At 39.4% G+C, this 16,497-nt stretch overlaps 1 pseudogene across 1 annotated transcript; it reads right to left on the reverse strand.

Moving 5' to 3' along the window:
* Positions 1–5,971: 5,971 nt before the first annotated feature.
* On the reverse strand, positions 5,972–16,297 carry LOC148081084 (uncharacterized; annotated as a pseudogene). The gene is made up of 2 exons (XR_015710864.1): positions 16,099–16,297; positions 5,972–7,937 (listed from the first exon to the last, which is right to left on the reverse strand). The product of XR_015710864.1 is annotated as an uncharacterized LOC148081084 (transcript).
* Positions 16,298–16,497: the final 200 nt, after the last annotated feature.

A 16,497-nucleotide genomic window follows, 5' to 3' on the forward strand; every position in this document is an offset into this window, starting at 1 on the left:
TCACGTGGTTTTCTTCTTCTGGCGTCGTTGTTAGGCTTGAGTTTACTCTGTCGCCATCTAACGATAGAAATGTGTACTTCAACACAGTGAAGAGTATTTACTGACGAGAAACACAATTTTTTTTCAATTAGAATTCCATTGTAATAAATTAATTTAAAATTAGTGTAAAAAAAATGGATGATGACATGATGACATCAGAAGCAGAGGTGTTTAGACATTGACAATAAATGACCTGGGGTTGTTGTTAGGGTTCAACCTCAACCCAAACCAGGTTACCCTGGTCTGCGTGTGCAGAATTTCTTCAGTGGCACCATTTCATGGTCAATAAGTTTCTTCAGATTCAGGTAGAAAGTCTTTATTCTCCTGCCGTGACATGTTTTGTCTGATACTGACCTCTAGCGGCCAAAATAGAAAGACGAATTCTCAAGATAAATATAAGTAAGTAAGTAAGTAAATAAGTAATATTTATTTATATAGCGCTTTTCGAGACCAGGGTCACAAAGCGCTTAAAACAATCAAAACAATACTCAAAAAAGTACATACTTTAAAGATCAAGATCTCTCCTGCTCATTAACGGGGATTTCAACCATGCCTCACTTTCCTCCATTCTTCCCACCTTCACACAATACGTGAAGTGCCACACCCGGGAGGACAAGACTCTGGACCTTTTATATGCAAATGTAAAAGGTGCCTACACCTCCACCGCCCTGCCCCCCCTCGGCCGCTCTGATCACAACCTGATACGTCTGCGACCTGAATACACTCCCATGGTGAGGAGACAGCCTGCACAGAAAAGAACTGTTAAGATGTGGAATGATGAAGCCAAGGAGAGGCTGAGCGACTGCTTTGAGTCTACAGACTGGAGCGTGTTCTCTCATGGTGATGACATCGACACCTTCAATGACCATTCCACGGATTACATAAAGTTCTGTGAGGACAACGTCACACCGACCCGCAAGGTGCGGTGCTTTGCCAACACCAAGCCATGGGTGACCCCTCAACTTCAAGTTCTGCTGAACAAGAAGAAGAGGGTGTTTGCTTCAGGGAGCAGAGAGGAGCTTAAAGAGGTCCAGCGAGAGCTCAAGAAGGCGATCAGGATGGCCAAGGAGGAATACAAGAGGACACTGGAGGAGCAACTGGCGCAGGGCAACACAAGGGATGTGTGGAAAGGCCTGAAGAATATCTCAGGTCATGGCCAGAGTGGAGCCAGAGCCACAGCAGGGGGAGACCAAAGATGGGCCACTGAACTTAACCAGTATTTCAACCGGTTTGATCAGGGCCCCCCTCCCCCCTCCCCCCCCCATCTCTGCCCCCCACTCTTCACAAAGCTGTTTTTCCCCTGCTTCAGCCCCCTCCCCCTAACAGTTCTCACCTCCAAGCCACCTTTCTCCCCCCCAACACGCCCTACTGCCTCAGCTGCCCAACCCCCCACAGCCACCTCTCTCTGTTACATCTGAACAGGTGAGGAGAGAATTAAGGCGACTGAAGATCAGGAAAGCTGCTGGACCAGATGGACTCAGCCCCAGACTGCTCAGGGACTGTGCTGATCAACTCTGTGAGCTGGTCACACACATCTTCAACCTGAGCCTCAAACTGGAGAAGGTCCCGGTCCAGTGGAAGACCTCCTGTGTGGTTCCGGTTCCCAAGGCGGTACACGCGAAGGAGCCGAGCCACTTCAGACCAGTCTACCTCACCAACAGGCCGCAGTATGTGAGGCTGCAGGACTGCAGGTCTGAGGTGACCATCTGCAGCACCGGGGTGCCTCAAGGGACAGTGCTGTCACCTTTCCTTTTTTCCCTCTACACGGCGGACTTTACCTATGACTCCAGCAGCTGTCACCTCCAGAAGTTTTCTGACGACTCGGCCATTGTGGGCTGCGTGTCTGGGGGGGGCGAGCTGGAGTACAGGTCAGTCATCAAGGACTTTGTTGACTGGTGTGAGAGCAACTACCTTTGCTTAAACACCGGTAAGACAAGGGAGATGGTGATTGACTTCAGGAAAAAGTCCCCACCACATCAACCGGTGAGCATCCAGGGCTCGGACATTGAGCTGGTGGACAGCTTCAAATACCTGGGTGTTCACCTCAACAATAAACTGAACTGGTCCACACACATCAACGCCGTGTATAAGAAGGGCCGAAGTCGCCTCCACCTCCTGGGGAGACTGAGGTCCTTCGGAGTGTGCAGACCACTTTTAAGGACCTTTTATGACTCCGTGGTAGCCTCTGCTATCCACTACGCTGTGGTCTGCTGGGGAGCAGGCAGCACGGACCGGGACAGGAAGAGACTGAACAGGCTGGTCACGAGGGCCGGCTCTGTCCTGGGCTGCTCGCTGGACTCGGTGGAGGAGGTGGGAGAGAGGAGGACACTCTCCAGACTATCCTCCATCAGGGACAACGCTCTTCACCCACTGCACCTGACCGTGGAGGAGCTGGCCAGCTCCTTCAGTGGCAGGCTCAGGCACCCCCAGTGTAGGACGGAGCGTTATAGAAGGTCCTTCATCCCAACTGGTGTCAGGATATTTAGCTCTCTACTTTAAATATCCTGATGCTAATCCGTAGTGTGTTTTTCTTCTTGTGTGTTTTTTTTTTTTTTTTTTTTTTCCCGTTTTTATTTCTATTTTATTTTATTTTATTCTATTTTATTTTGTTAATAGTGTTAAATTTCTAATTTTTGTAAATAATTGTATATTCTTAAGATCGTTTTTATTTTATTTTGTATTATCTCTTTTATTATTTCTTTTTCCTTGCACTTTATTTTTTAAACTGCGCTGTTGTGAAAGTGTGTTTCCCCTCTGGGGATGAATAAAGCTTTTCTATTCTATTCTATTCTATTTTCTATACTGAGAACAACGCAGGAGTTCGAGAAATTCAAGGAAAAGCCTGAACAAATAGAAACGTCTTAAGATATTTCTTAAAGAAGTCAGTAGATCCATCAAGCGCAAAGAGAGAGGAAGATTGTTCCAAAGCTTAGGAGCAACAGCCTGAAAAGATTTCTCTCCTCTGGTCCACAGACCTCAGAGCTCGAGCTGGGGCGTAAAGCTGGATCAGATCAGTGATGTAAGGAGGAGCCTGACCATGAATAGATCTGAAAGTAAGAACCAGAATTTTAAAGTTGATCCTGAAAGAAACTGGAAGCCAGTGAAGAGTTTTAAGGACCGGAGAAATGTGAGTTCTTCTACTTGAGCGGGTCAGAATTCTCGCTGCAGACTTCTGAATCAACTGCAGGCGAGACACATCCTTCTTGTTAAGACATGAAAACAAACTGTTACAATAGTCCAGACGAGAAGAAACAAACGCATGGATTACAAGATCCAGATCATGTTCCGACAACATTTTCCTAAGTTTAGAGATTTTTCTCAGGTGAAGTTGAATATAAATAATGAGTTGTTTGTTACTGTTGAACAGAAACATGTGTCTCACCTCTCAGACTTGTCTCTTCATGTTGAGAAGTTCACACCCGAGACACAATCATTATCAGTAACACACACGTGTTTGTAGTCAAATGGGTGGATATTAAATTAATTGCAAACTTATAAATGTGTTTTTCGTTCACCAATCAGATTATTATCTTATTTTATACCACATGAGTCTATCAGCTAATTTAATGCAAAAGAAAAATGTTGCAGGGATTATAGGTTTGTTTGCTATTGTCTGATCACCTTGAGTCTTCTCTACGAGAGTCACAGACGTTCTTGTGAAACAACATCACGTCAGTATCAAACTGAAGCTGCAGGTTCACATGAAAGTTCAGCAAAAGCCAGTTTCCTTCATGAGATCATGTGTTCGGAGCCACCTCCTCGAAGAACACATTTATAGAAGCAACATCACATGATGAATATGCAAGAAAACAGCAAACAACAAATAACGATTAGAAACTGTTAATCCAGTAGAGATGATCCTGCAGAGTGGACTCCCTGGTTCATTTAAATATGATTGTTTCGTTTTGTTTCACTTATCTGGTTCAGGTCGCGGGCAGCAGCGAAAAGAAAAAACAGGTCCAGCAACGCAACAATGAGTAAATCACAGCGTGACAGTGGAGAGAAAAACTTCCTTTTAGAAGGCAGAAACCTCGAGCAGAACCAGACTCAGTGTTGACGGCCTCCTGCTGCATTTGGCTTGGAGGGTGGATGGGGGGGTAGACAAATGGATGGAGAAAATAGTGAGGGAGGATAAAGTGAGAGAAAAGAGGAGAGTATAGAGTAGGGCAGCAGAGTCCAGGGAGGGTATGGAGAGAAATCTGGATCCGTTGACAAGGTTTTGGTGGAGGTCCTGGACACAGCAGCAGCTCTGGAGTCCTGGAGCTCTGGGAGGGAAGAAAGAGTTTCAACTGCACAGGTGATGAATTTAATGCGGAAAAGAAACAAAAAGGGTTTGGTTCAGAGCCCAAGTCAGTCCTATAGGTTTTATGGAAAAGTCAAGTTTTATGATGAATCTTAAACATAGAGAGGGTGTCTGCCCTCAGGACTGAAGCCTGTAGTTGGTTCCACAGCAGAGGGGCTTAAAAACTGAAGGCCCTGGCTCCATAATTACATTTAGAGATTTGTGGTATAACTAACAGATCTGAGTTTAAGGATTGTAAAGGACTGTAGTTGTGTAGCTGATTTCTTTCATCTGCTTCATTGACAAATACACTTGAGTGTCATCAGAATAACAGTGCATTATCAGCATAGACATTGGGAATCAGATTGGACCCAGAACAGAACATTGTGGGACACCTTAGTGTGTGTTGATGAGAGGTGGTTTACATGTACATAATGTTTCCGTCTGATAAGGTTTAAACAAGTTTAGAGCAGTTCCACATATGCCTATAGGGATGGACTGCTCAATGGAATGATGGCTCTGTGTCAGGCTACAGTGCTGAATAAGAACCTGGGGTTATTCTTATTTACTTCTATAAGTGATGAGTAATAGCTGGCTCTGGCTTTCTCTTTAGTTGTCGATAATTTTGTTTGAACTTACACGTGTCCTGAGAATACCAGTGAGCAGAACCTTTGAGTTGAGTTGGTGCAATTAAGTTAGGCTTGTTATATAGCGAGTGTGTAATTCTGTCAACAATGTTAGCAATGTCATGTGACTATGGGTGGAGACACACTGAGACAAGGAATTTTACTGAGAACTGAAGGAATTGCTTCCTTAAATTTGGCTATGAAACTTTCAGACAGACTTTAAAGAGCTTCTGCTCTGTAGTGCTGGGTCAGTTAAGATCAAATCAAAAGTTATTAATTGATGGTCAGACAAAATGATTGTTTTTAATTTCCAGTCTGTTTGCTAGAACAGGATCTAATGTGTGGTTGGAACAACGAGTAGGTTCATGTACATACTGTGAGAAGCCAAACGTATATCCATATCCACATGGATGTTAAAGTCACCAGCAATAATCACTTGATCTGATTTAAGCACCAGGCTGGTCAAAACCTCAGGGAACCGAGAATATGAATCAGAATATGGACCAGGATCTCAAGGTTGTTTGTTGACCATTGACCAAGCATAATCCAGCAGCTTCAGCACAAATATCATCAGCACAAACATCCTCAGCATTATTTCAGACTCAGAAAACTGTATAGGCTTCACAGTGGACTCTGTTACATGATTTTGGAGAAATTAAGGGCTATCTTAGTTCATGTCATAGACCCTGATGTTGGGACGAAACTGTACCAAAAAAGGAAATCTTGGCTCGCTCTCTCCTCAGAGGTAACTTATCTTTCTGGCAGATGCATCTCCTTGTGTTTCTAGGTCAGAGTGACCCAGCTAAAAGTTCAGCACAAACTTGGAAACCTTTCTTTTGGTCAAATAACTCTAGATATTCCAACATACGCTCAAGCACAGATGTATACGTTTGAATGTTTTGTGCATTTCAGCAAGCTGTATTTCTTCCTTCCGTCCATCAGAGATTTTGGGATCAAGCTCGAAGGACCAATTTGTCAGGTTAGAATCTGACGCTTTAAACAATAATGAGAAATTACATCTTGGTTAAAAGTCACACATTTAATTGTACAATACAATTAGAGAAAGACCGGCAGAGTTTCCAGTTCTGTTGAGGTTGAGAGTTGAGGTTGTTGTTATATCTCCATCCCAGTTTCACAAGTCGTTAATTATGTGACTTCCATGGTCTCCCTGAAACAAAAGCTTCAAACAAATGTATTACCCTCAAGGTCAGAGGTGGATCACTCTTCAGTCCAGTTCCTTGCACTGAGACATCTCAGCTTAAAACTTAAACTCATCTCTCAAACATTCAACAGAAAACAATATACAATTTTATTAATGTAAAATGTGTAAATTTGGTAAAAATACTTTAGTACAACATTTTTCCATCACTTTTATTCTGCACTGACAACAATAAATTAACATTTTGTATTTACAACAGTGTCAATAATCTGTATTTCTCAACTATTTTCTCTTTCGTGAGTTTTCATGTGTGTGTTCATATTTCCTTTCTGACTTAAAGATTTTAAAATATGTTTTTTCCAGGGCCAGTGCACAAGCAGAACAATGACCAAGCACATTTTCTTTTCTTACTAGTGAATAATCTTTTGTTTCTTTTGAGCCCAACTCTATTTAAAGGACTTATCACACAGAGAGCAGGTATAAGGTCTTCATCCTGTGTGAGTTCTCATATGTCCCTTCAGATGCCCCATCTGACTAAAATATTTACCACACTGAGAGCAGGTAAAAGGGTTTTCTCATGTGTGAGTTTTCATGTGCATCTTCAAACTACCACTCTGAGTAAATGATTTACCACACTGTGAGCAGGTAAAAGGTTTTTCTCCAGTGTGAGTTTTCATGTGCCTCTTAAAACTCCCACTCTCAGTAAAAGATTTACCACACTGTGAGCAGGTAAAAGGTTTTTCTCCAGTGTGAGTTTTCATGTGCCTCTTAAAACTCCCACTCTCAGTAAAGGATTTACCACACTGTGAGCAGGTAAAAGGTTTTTCTCCAGTGTGAGTTTTCATGTGCATCTTCAAACTTCTGCTCTGAGTAAATGATTTACCACACTGTGAGCAGATAAAAGGTTTTTCTCCAGTGTGAGTTCTTATGTGTGTCGTCAAGTTCCGACTATCTGAAAAACATTTACCACACTGAGAGCATATAAAAGGTTTTTCTCCAGTGTGAGTTCTCATGTGTATCTTCAAACCCCCTCTACGAAGAAATGATTTACCACACTGAGAGCAGGTGAAAGGGTTTTCTCCAGTGTGTGTTCTCATATGCATCTTCAAACTCCCTCTCTCAGTAAATGATTTGCCACACTGAGAGCAGTCGAAAGGTTTTTCTCCAGTGTGTGTTCTAATGTGTCTCTTCAGAGTCCCACTCTGAGTAAATGATTTACCACACTGAGAGCAGATGAAAGGGTTTTCTCCTGTGTGAATTATCATGTGATGCTTTAGACTACTTCTCTTTACAAAACCTTTCCCACAAATTGAACAACTAAAAGGTCCTAGAGAGCAGACTTTTGTGTGCCCAGCCAGTCCAGGTTTTGAAGAGCATTTCCTCCCACATCCAGAGCAGATCAGTGATTTGTGATCATCATCTTTCTTCTCACTGACATGAACTTTTGGATTCTCCACAGAGTTTGAACCTGACTGAGTGTTACTGGTTTCTCTCCAGTCTTCACTGTCATCAGTGTCAGATTCAGAACACAGCCCCCTCTGGTGGTCAGGATGGAGAGGTGTATGCAAGTAGCTGGCTGGTTCTGGTCCTCCACAGTTGTCTCCATCATCTTCTGCCTTCATTTGTGGAGTCAGGTTGTTGGTGTCATCATCATATTCATTCTTCACATCAACAGGAGTGTGGAAGAACTGGGAGGCATTTTCTTCTTCATCTTGTATATTCTCCGCCTCTTCTTCTTTAATGAGTTCATGTTCTTGTTCCTCCTTAATCAGACTGAAGCTGCACTTCTGTTCCTCAACTTCTTCTTTGATCACCAGCAGCTGATGAACATCTGCAGCGACACAAACACACCTGAGTCACTGACCAATCAAATATTGATGAACTCTTGTTGGTGTTGTATCAGTAGCAAGGTATATATTTGAAATTCACAAGTAAGTAAGTAATATTTATTTATATAGCGCTTTTCCAGACCAGGGTCACAAAGCGCTTAAACAATCAAAACAAAATACAATAAAGTATATACTGTACTTTAAAGGTCAAGATAATACTGATGAGTTCCAGAAAATCAAGGAAAAGCCTGAACAAATAAAAAGGTCTTAAGATGTTTCTTGAAAGAGTCAGTAGATCCATCAAGCGCACAAGTCAGTGATTACATTTTACAGTTATTAAGCATCTCGTAATACTGTCATGTTATATCATTTATCACTGCTAGGAAAGTCTGATCCCGGTGTAATATCCGTGTTAACAGTAAGATTAAAAATAATCATTGGATTGTATTTTTACGTACACACAGACACTTTATTGATCCTCAAAGGAAAAACTATCCATTTATCTACATATGTTATAAGATCAGGTCTAATGGAAGAAAATTACGTTAACATAAGTTAAATATTGAGTTTAATTCTCAGCAAATCTACAGTACATTTCCACTCCAAGCTTACAGTAAAAAAAACAATTTTAGTGCCAAAGAACACATGTGACAAAATTACACAATATTTACTGCCTTTTGATTTGGCAGTTTTTCTTTATAACATGTGTTCACTGACACAAACAAACATGCTCCGAGCTAATGGTGTCCCCAGATGTGGAATAAGTGGCTCTGAGGAGTAGATTTTGAGTTTGATAGCATCACGCTGGTTGACAGTGTCCCTCTCACGATCTACCAAAGATTTTTGTCTGTGTGGTGGTGTTAAAGGTCAACTAATGATAAACTCCAACTCTCCTGACATGTCGTAAATGTTCTTCTCTCCAAGATGCAGTAAGTTCCTCATCATGACCAGGTTTTACACTTATTACTTTAGTTGCTCTGAAATGTGGGCGAACGAGAGGTTACAAGAGTCCATTATGACGAAATAATGGCTTCACCCCTCCTCCAGCTGTAATCACACCCTGCTTTGTTTATACAATGAGTCCCTTGGATGTGGAGACTTCAGGGATTGATGACGCTGTTGCTTGACCAAGTAGAGTAGACGTGGTGATGGCAAACAAGATTCAATCTTTCTTTTTATATTAAATTATTTATATTAAAATCTTGTAAATCTTGTCTAAACTGTACAGAGGGTTGAGAATCTTATCAGGTCCTTCCTCGTCCTCTCTTGTCCACATCCACACCTCTCCTGTCATTCAAGTCAGAATAAGGTTGGAATAAACACTAATAGACTGTAGCTCTATTGATTAACGTGTTATATGTTATAAAGTTACAGTATCTCTGTCACATTGTGTCGTGATTCATAAATGCAGCCATTATATTGTTGTATTAAAACACTAAAACAATGAAAGTGATGAAAACGTTTGATAAAACTAGTGAAAAACATTACTATTAATTAGAGACATTAATAATGTAATGTAACTTATTACTTTGAAATGAGAGTTATAAGTAAAATAAACAATAAATGATCAACTTTAACGTAACTTTCCGCTGATGCAAATATAGTTCAGTCATACAAGATACTTTACTATTTCTACTATACTACAAGGATCAAGAGGCTACAAGGATCCACACTGCGTCATATTAATGACGTACACAACGTATACAATGTCATTATTCCACCTTGAATAGAAATACAAGTGTGTACCTGGATTTATGGTCTCCATCTCCAGCAGGATTGTCCTCCGTTTGGAGCTGCTTCGGTGTGTTCTGGTGGAAGAAAATGGAGGAGAGTGAAGATCCTTTGTTTACCACTGAGTCACGTGGTTTTCTTCTTCTGGGGACGTTGTTGGTCTTGAGTTTACTCTTTTGCCATCTAGCGGCTGAAATGTGTACTTCAACACAGTCAAGAGTATTTAGACTGACGAGAAACAGAAACATTTTAATTTAGAATTCCATTAAAGAATAGATTGAAATGAATTAATTTAAAATTAGTTTAAAAAAAAAGAAAACAAGTAGAAGTTTTTAAAAGGATATAAAAGTATGAATCACAAAACAAAATGTTTACAGGAGCAGGAACCCTCTGTAACAAATGGTTTAAGCAGTAGGATGATGACATGATGACATCAGAAGCAGAGGTGATGTGTTTAGTGACAGACGTTGACAGTAAATGACCGTTGATGTTGTTGTTAGGGTTCACCGTCAACTCAAACCAGGTTATCCTGGTCTGCGTGTCCAGAAAGTCTTCGGTAGCACCAGAGGACCAGAGCACCAGGATGCAGCAATTCAGGAGAAACTTGCAAGGACGTCAATAAAGTGAAGTCTAAGTCCAAGTCTAAACAGTTGAAATTAAGAACAAGAGAAGGAACTAGACTTTATCCGTTTATTGTGTCTTCAGAACACCCGATTCATGATGTTAGATAACCTTGGTTCAGGCAAAGAATGTGTTCATGTAAGGTATGTGTTGTGATAATGTTGTAGACAGGATGCGTACCTGGTACTTGCTAATGCGGAGCCATATCAGTTAAACTTGACCATGAACTTGGAATTGTGGCCCTGCCTTGGCTTGGTCATTTTCCTAAACCCTTTCATGGTCAATCAGTTTCTTCAGATTCAGGTATTAAGTCTTTATGCTTTTCCTGTGATATGTTTTGTCTGATACTGACCTCTAGCGGTCAAAATAGAAACGAATTCTCAGGTTAAATATAAATCATGAGTCGTTTGTTACTGTTGGACAGAAGCATGTGTCTCACCTCTCAGACTTATCATGTTGAGAAGTTCACATCCGAGACACAATCATGGTCAAACAGTAACACACACGGTTTGCAGTTAAATGGGTGGATATTAAATTAATTGCAAACTTCTAAATATATTTTTCTTTCACCAATCTGATTATTATTTTACTCTTTATTTTTTTAATGGACCACATGATCGTTTTATACCACATGTGTCTATCAGCTAATTTAATGCAAAAGAACAATGCTGCAGGGATTATAGTAAGTAATTAAGTAAGTAATTTGTATTTATATAGTGCTTTACCAGACCAGGGTCACAAAGCGCTTAAACAATCAAAACAATACTCAGTAAAATATATACTTAAAAGATCAAGATAACACCGAGACAAACACAGGAGTAGGTTTGTTTGCTATTGTCAGATCACCTTGAGTGACAAATGGATGGAGAAAAGAGTGAGGGAGTATACAGTGAGAGAACAGAGGAGAGTATAGAGTAGGGCAGCAGAGTCCAGGGAGGGTATGGAGAGAAATCTGGATCCGTTGACCAGGTTTTGTAGGAGATCCTGGACACAGCAGCAGCTCTGGAGTCCTGGAGCTCTGGGAGGGAAGAAAGTGTTTCAACTGCACAGGTGATCAATATAATGAAGAAAAGAAACAGAAAGGGCTGGTTCAGAGTCCAAGTCAGTCCTAACTATAGGTTTTATGGAAAAGTCCAGTTTTAAGATGACTCTTAAACATGTAAGGTGCCCTCAGGACTGAAGCCGGTAGTTGGTTCCACAGCAGAGGGGGATATTTAAATGTATCTTGCCAGGACTGGTAGAATTCATCCATTTTTGTTGAACCATTTCTTCTTTAGTTGTCGATAATTCTGTTTGAACTTACGCGTGTCCTGAGAATACCAGTGAGTAGAACTTTTGAGTTAGTGCGTGTTATATAGTGAGTCTGTAATGCTGTCAACAATGTCATGTGACTATGGGTGGAGTTTCCTGACACACTGAGACTAGGACTTTACTGAGAACTGAAAGAATGTCTTCCTTAAATTTGGCTATGACACTTTCAGACAGACTTTTAAGAGAGACTTTTAAGTGTTGCTTCAAAGAGTCTCCCTGAAACAATAGCTTTAAACAAAAGTAACACCCTCAAGGTCAGAGGTGGATCACTCTTCAGTCCAGTTCCTTGCACTGAGACATCTACGCTTAAATTCATCCTTCACACATTCAACAGAAAACAATATTATATTTTATTAATGTAAATGTGGTTAAGTAAATTTGATAAAAAAATACTTTAGTCAACATTTTTCCATCATTTTTATTCTGCACTGACAACAATAAATTACCATGTTGTATTTACAACAAAGGTTTCTAATTCTAAATTAAGAATAATTCTGAATTTCTCAAGGTACACTATGGGAGGTGGTCCTATTATAACGTAAAAAAAACAATCTCTTAACAAGGAATATTTGTTCTAAAGTGGAGGCGATACCTTTAGTAGTATCCTGAGGCTGTGAAGGCACTACAAACAGAGGAGGCATTTTTCTTTTTTGTGAGTTTTCATGTACGTGTTCATATTTCCTCTGTGACTAAAAGATTTTAGTCACTGAGAGCAGGTAAAATGGTTTTCTCATGTGTGAGTTTTCATGTGCCTCTTTAAGATCCAACTATCAGTAAAGGATTTACCACACTGTGAGCAGGTAAAAGGTTTTTCTCCAGTGTGAGTTTTCATGTGCATCTTCAAACCCCCACTCAGAGTAAATGATTTACCACATTGTGAGCAGGTAAACGGTTTTTCTCCAGTGTGAGTTTTCATGTGCCTCTTCAAATTCCCACTCTGAGGAAAGGATTTACCACACTGTGAGCAGGTAAAAGGTTTTTCTCCAGTGTGAGTTCTCATGTGTATCTTTAACTTCCCTCTCACAGTAAAGGATTTACCACACTGTGAGCAGGTAAAAGGTTTTTCTCCAGTGTGCGTTCTCATGTGTATCTTCAATTTATCTCTCTCAGTAAAGGATTTACCACACTGTGAGCAGGTAAAAGGTTTTTCTCCAGTGTGAGTTTTCATGTGCATCTTCAAAGTCCCACTCATAGTAAATGATTTACCACACTGTGAGCAGGTAAACGGTTTTTCTCCAGTGTGAGTTTTTATGTGTATCTTCAAATTCCCACTCTGAGGAAAGGATTTACCACACTGTGCGCAGGTAAAGGGTTTTTCTGCAGTGTGAATTTTCATGTGAACCGTCAGATTCTTCTTCTTTACAAAACCTTTTCCACAATGAGAACAACTTAAAGGTCCTAGACGGCAGACTTTTGTGTGTTTAGTCAGTCCAGGTTTTGAAAAACATTTCCTCCCACATCCAGAGCAGATCAGTGATTTGTGATCTTCATCTTTCTTCTCACTGACATGAACTTTTGGATTCTCCACAGAGTTTGAACCTGACTGAGTGTTACTGGTTTCTCTCCAGTCTTCACTGTCATCAGTGTCAGATTCAGAAGACAGCCCCCTCTGGTGGTCAGGATGGAGAGGTGTATGCAAGTAGCTGGCTGGTTCTGGTCCTGGTCCTCCACAGTTGTCTCCATCATCTTCTGCCTTCATTTGTGGAGTCAAGTTATTGGTGTCATCATCATATTCATTCTTCACATCAACAGGAGTGTGGAAGAACTGGGAGGCATTTTCTTCTTCATCTTGTATATTCTCCGCCTCTTCTTCTTTAATGAGTTCATGTTCCTCCTGAATCAGACTGAAGCTGCACTTCTGTTCCTCAACTTCTTCTTTGATCACCAGCAGCTGATGAACATCTGCAGCGACACAAACACACCTGAGTCACTGACCAATCAAATATTGATGAACTCTTGTTGGTGTTGTATCAGTAGCAAGGTATATATTTGAAATTCACAAGTAAGTTAGTAAGTAATTTGTATTTATATAGCGCTTTTCCAGACCAGGGTCACAAAGCGCTTTAACAATCAAAACAATACTCAAAAAAGTATACACTTTAAAGATCAAGATAATACTGAGAACAACACAGGAGTTCCAGAAAATCAAGGAGAAGCCTAAACAAATAAAAAGGTCCTAAGATGTTTCTTGAAAGAGTCAGTAGATCCATCAAGCTCACAAGTCAGTAATTTCATTTTACAGTTATAACTCATCTCGTAATACTGTCATGTTATATCATTTATCACTGCTAGGAAAGTCTCTCAAATGTATCCTGGGTATTCTCCCAGTCGTTCATGCCACGAACACCTTCCAAAGAAGCATTCAGGAAGAATCTCTAAAAGGTGATCCCGGTGTAATATCCGTGTTATCAGTAAGATTAAAAATAATCATTGGATTGTATTTTTACGTACACACAGACACTTTATTGATCCTCAAAGGAAAAACTATCCATTTATCTACATATGTTATAAGATCAGGTCTAATGGAAGAAAATTACGTTAACATAAGTTAAATATTGAGTTTAATTCTCAGCAAATTTAAAAGCTTAGAGGAAAAATGTACACATTTACACTCGTCTGAACTCCTTTATAACAGTGTGATCTATGTCAAAAAATATTTTAAAAGAACGATTATAAACTGTTAATAAAGTCTCAATTGATGTTTTCATTGCATTTTGTTTCTGATCACGAAAAGGGAAATTATTGGGATTTATTTAGAAGAAAATGCATTTTTTCACAGAACCAACGTTAAAAAGAGAGTCGGTCTCACCAGATATGAGATTATTCTAAAAACATGACATCGCTTGACAAAAGTTCAAGAGCAGGTTTCGAACCCGCGACTCCAAAAGACGAGACATCACATTAACTAACTGAGTTAAACAAACGTTGTCTTATAGTGAAGGCTCAAAGTGGACTATTGTTTCTGTTTGAATCCTTTGACATCGGAATTCAATCTTTCTTTTTATATTAAATTATTGATATTAAAATCTTGTCAGAACTGTAAAGAGGGTTGAGAATCTTATCAGGTCCTTCCTCGTCCTCCTTTATCCACATCCACACCTCTCCTGTCATTCAAGTCAGAATGAAGGTTGTGTTAGGATATGACAACTTTACTGTAATCTATCATCTAGATTCAACACACATTTAAATAATCACTCAAATAACTGATGATCTTTCATATTTAATTCATATTAAAATAATCATTTAAATAACTGATCATATTTTATATTTAATTCATATTAAAATAATCATTTAAATAACTGATAATATTTCACATTTAATTAATATTAAAATAATCATTTAAATAACTGATAATATTTCATATTTAATTCATATTAAAACAATCATTGACTCTGTTTCTAAATTCACATGCACAGGTCAGATAAAAGTCTTTCTCACACTGAGAGCAAAGCAATATGCAATCTGATGAATTTCTGATGAATTCAACCTGAAAATCTCAGTAAACTGAGAACCTGTGTGAGAACTCGCACTGAAAGACATCTTTGCGTTCTGGCACTTGAAGACATCTGCGATAGATCTCTCTGCTTGCTAGCGCCGTGACCCTTGGCGTGGACTGCTGGTCTGAAGGTCGATTCGATTCCGTATTATTGTTTTCAACTCTTCTTTATTTTCTTCCCTTCATTGTTTTTCTCTTAAGTATTTGGGTTGGTTTTGGTAATAATTATCTTTTCTCTTTATTAAGTAACATTCTTTGTTGACAATAGTTATTTTACTATTATTCCTGTTTCTTTATTAAGGTATATGTGTACATATTTATAGTTAATTGGTGGTATAATTTGGTTAAGAAGAAAAAGAATATATATACCTGTATATATATATATATATATATATATATATATATATATAAACACACATATTTGCCTTGGTGCCCTTAAATGTATGCTCTTCTTTAAGGCAACACTTGCCTTGACCTTAAAACGATTAAATTCGAAGCCTGCATATAACAGTATTATTATTGTATCAATGCTGGTATTGTTTTAAGTGACATACATTTACCATCAGAGTTGTAACTAGTAGGAGTTAATACAAAATGTATTGAATATTGCATGAAAATATTTCCAACAAGTAAAACAATACAGTCAAATGTTAAAAAAAACAACAACAATTGTAGTAGTATTATATAAAAGGTTTCGTATTCGTGAAAGAAATACGTTTGAAACATATTCGTTTAGTTAAATGAATCTAAATCTTTCAAGATTACATTTTTGTCGTTCTAAGTAATTTGTAGACGGTCCCTTATCTGGTGTCTCGGCTGCGGAGGCTTTTTGACGCTTTTTTTGCACATTTTTTCTTCTCAAATGAGGGTTTAGTTCGCAGCTAGTGTCACAGTGATCACAATACTTTGGTTTCATTTGAATGACTCGTATACAAACGTTTCAGCGCGTAAAGACGGAACGTTAATAGCAAAGCAACTTGACTTGTGTACAAGTCTGTACGAACCTGGTTTCTTGGTCACCATCTCCAGCAGGGTTCTGTCTCTTTCTAGCTCTCGTTCATAGCAGAGAAGTTTGGAGAGAAAACTTGGCAGCAGATGATCGTCGACTGCAGTTATCAGCCGCTGCTTGAAGGAATCTTTCAAGCTTGAAAGTCTGTCCATGTTCATCCAACGTGTGATCCACGAACAAAGAAAGAGTCAGTACAGGATTCACAGTGGGATGTGCTCACTTCCGCATGCGGAAAGGAAATTACGTCACAATGACGTAATTAGGCCTTGACATTTATTAAACTAAATAAGCTGCAATTTTATTCTTTTATATATGAGTTTTTTTCAAAACATTTCTTCAACTAACTTAAAAACAAATGATTTAAGCGATTAATATATACTGGAAAAATTACACA

The sequence above is a fragment of the Callionymus lyra genome, chromosome 4 (assembly GCF_982586985.1).
Source record: "Callionymus lyra chromosome 4, fCalLyr1.hap1.1, whole genome shotgun sequence".
NCBI classification, from domain to species: domain Eukaryota; kingdom Metazoa; phylum Chordata; class Actinopteri; order Syngnathiformes; family Callionymidae; genus Callionymus; species Callionymus lyra.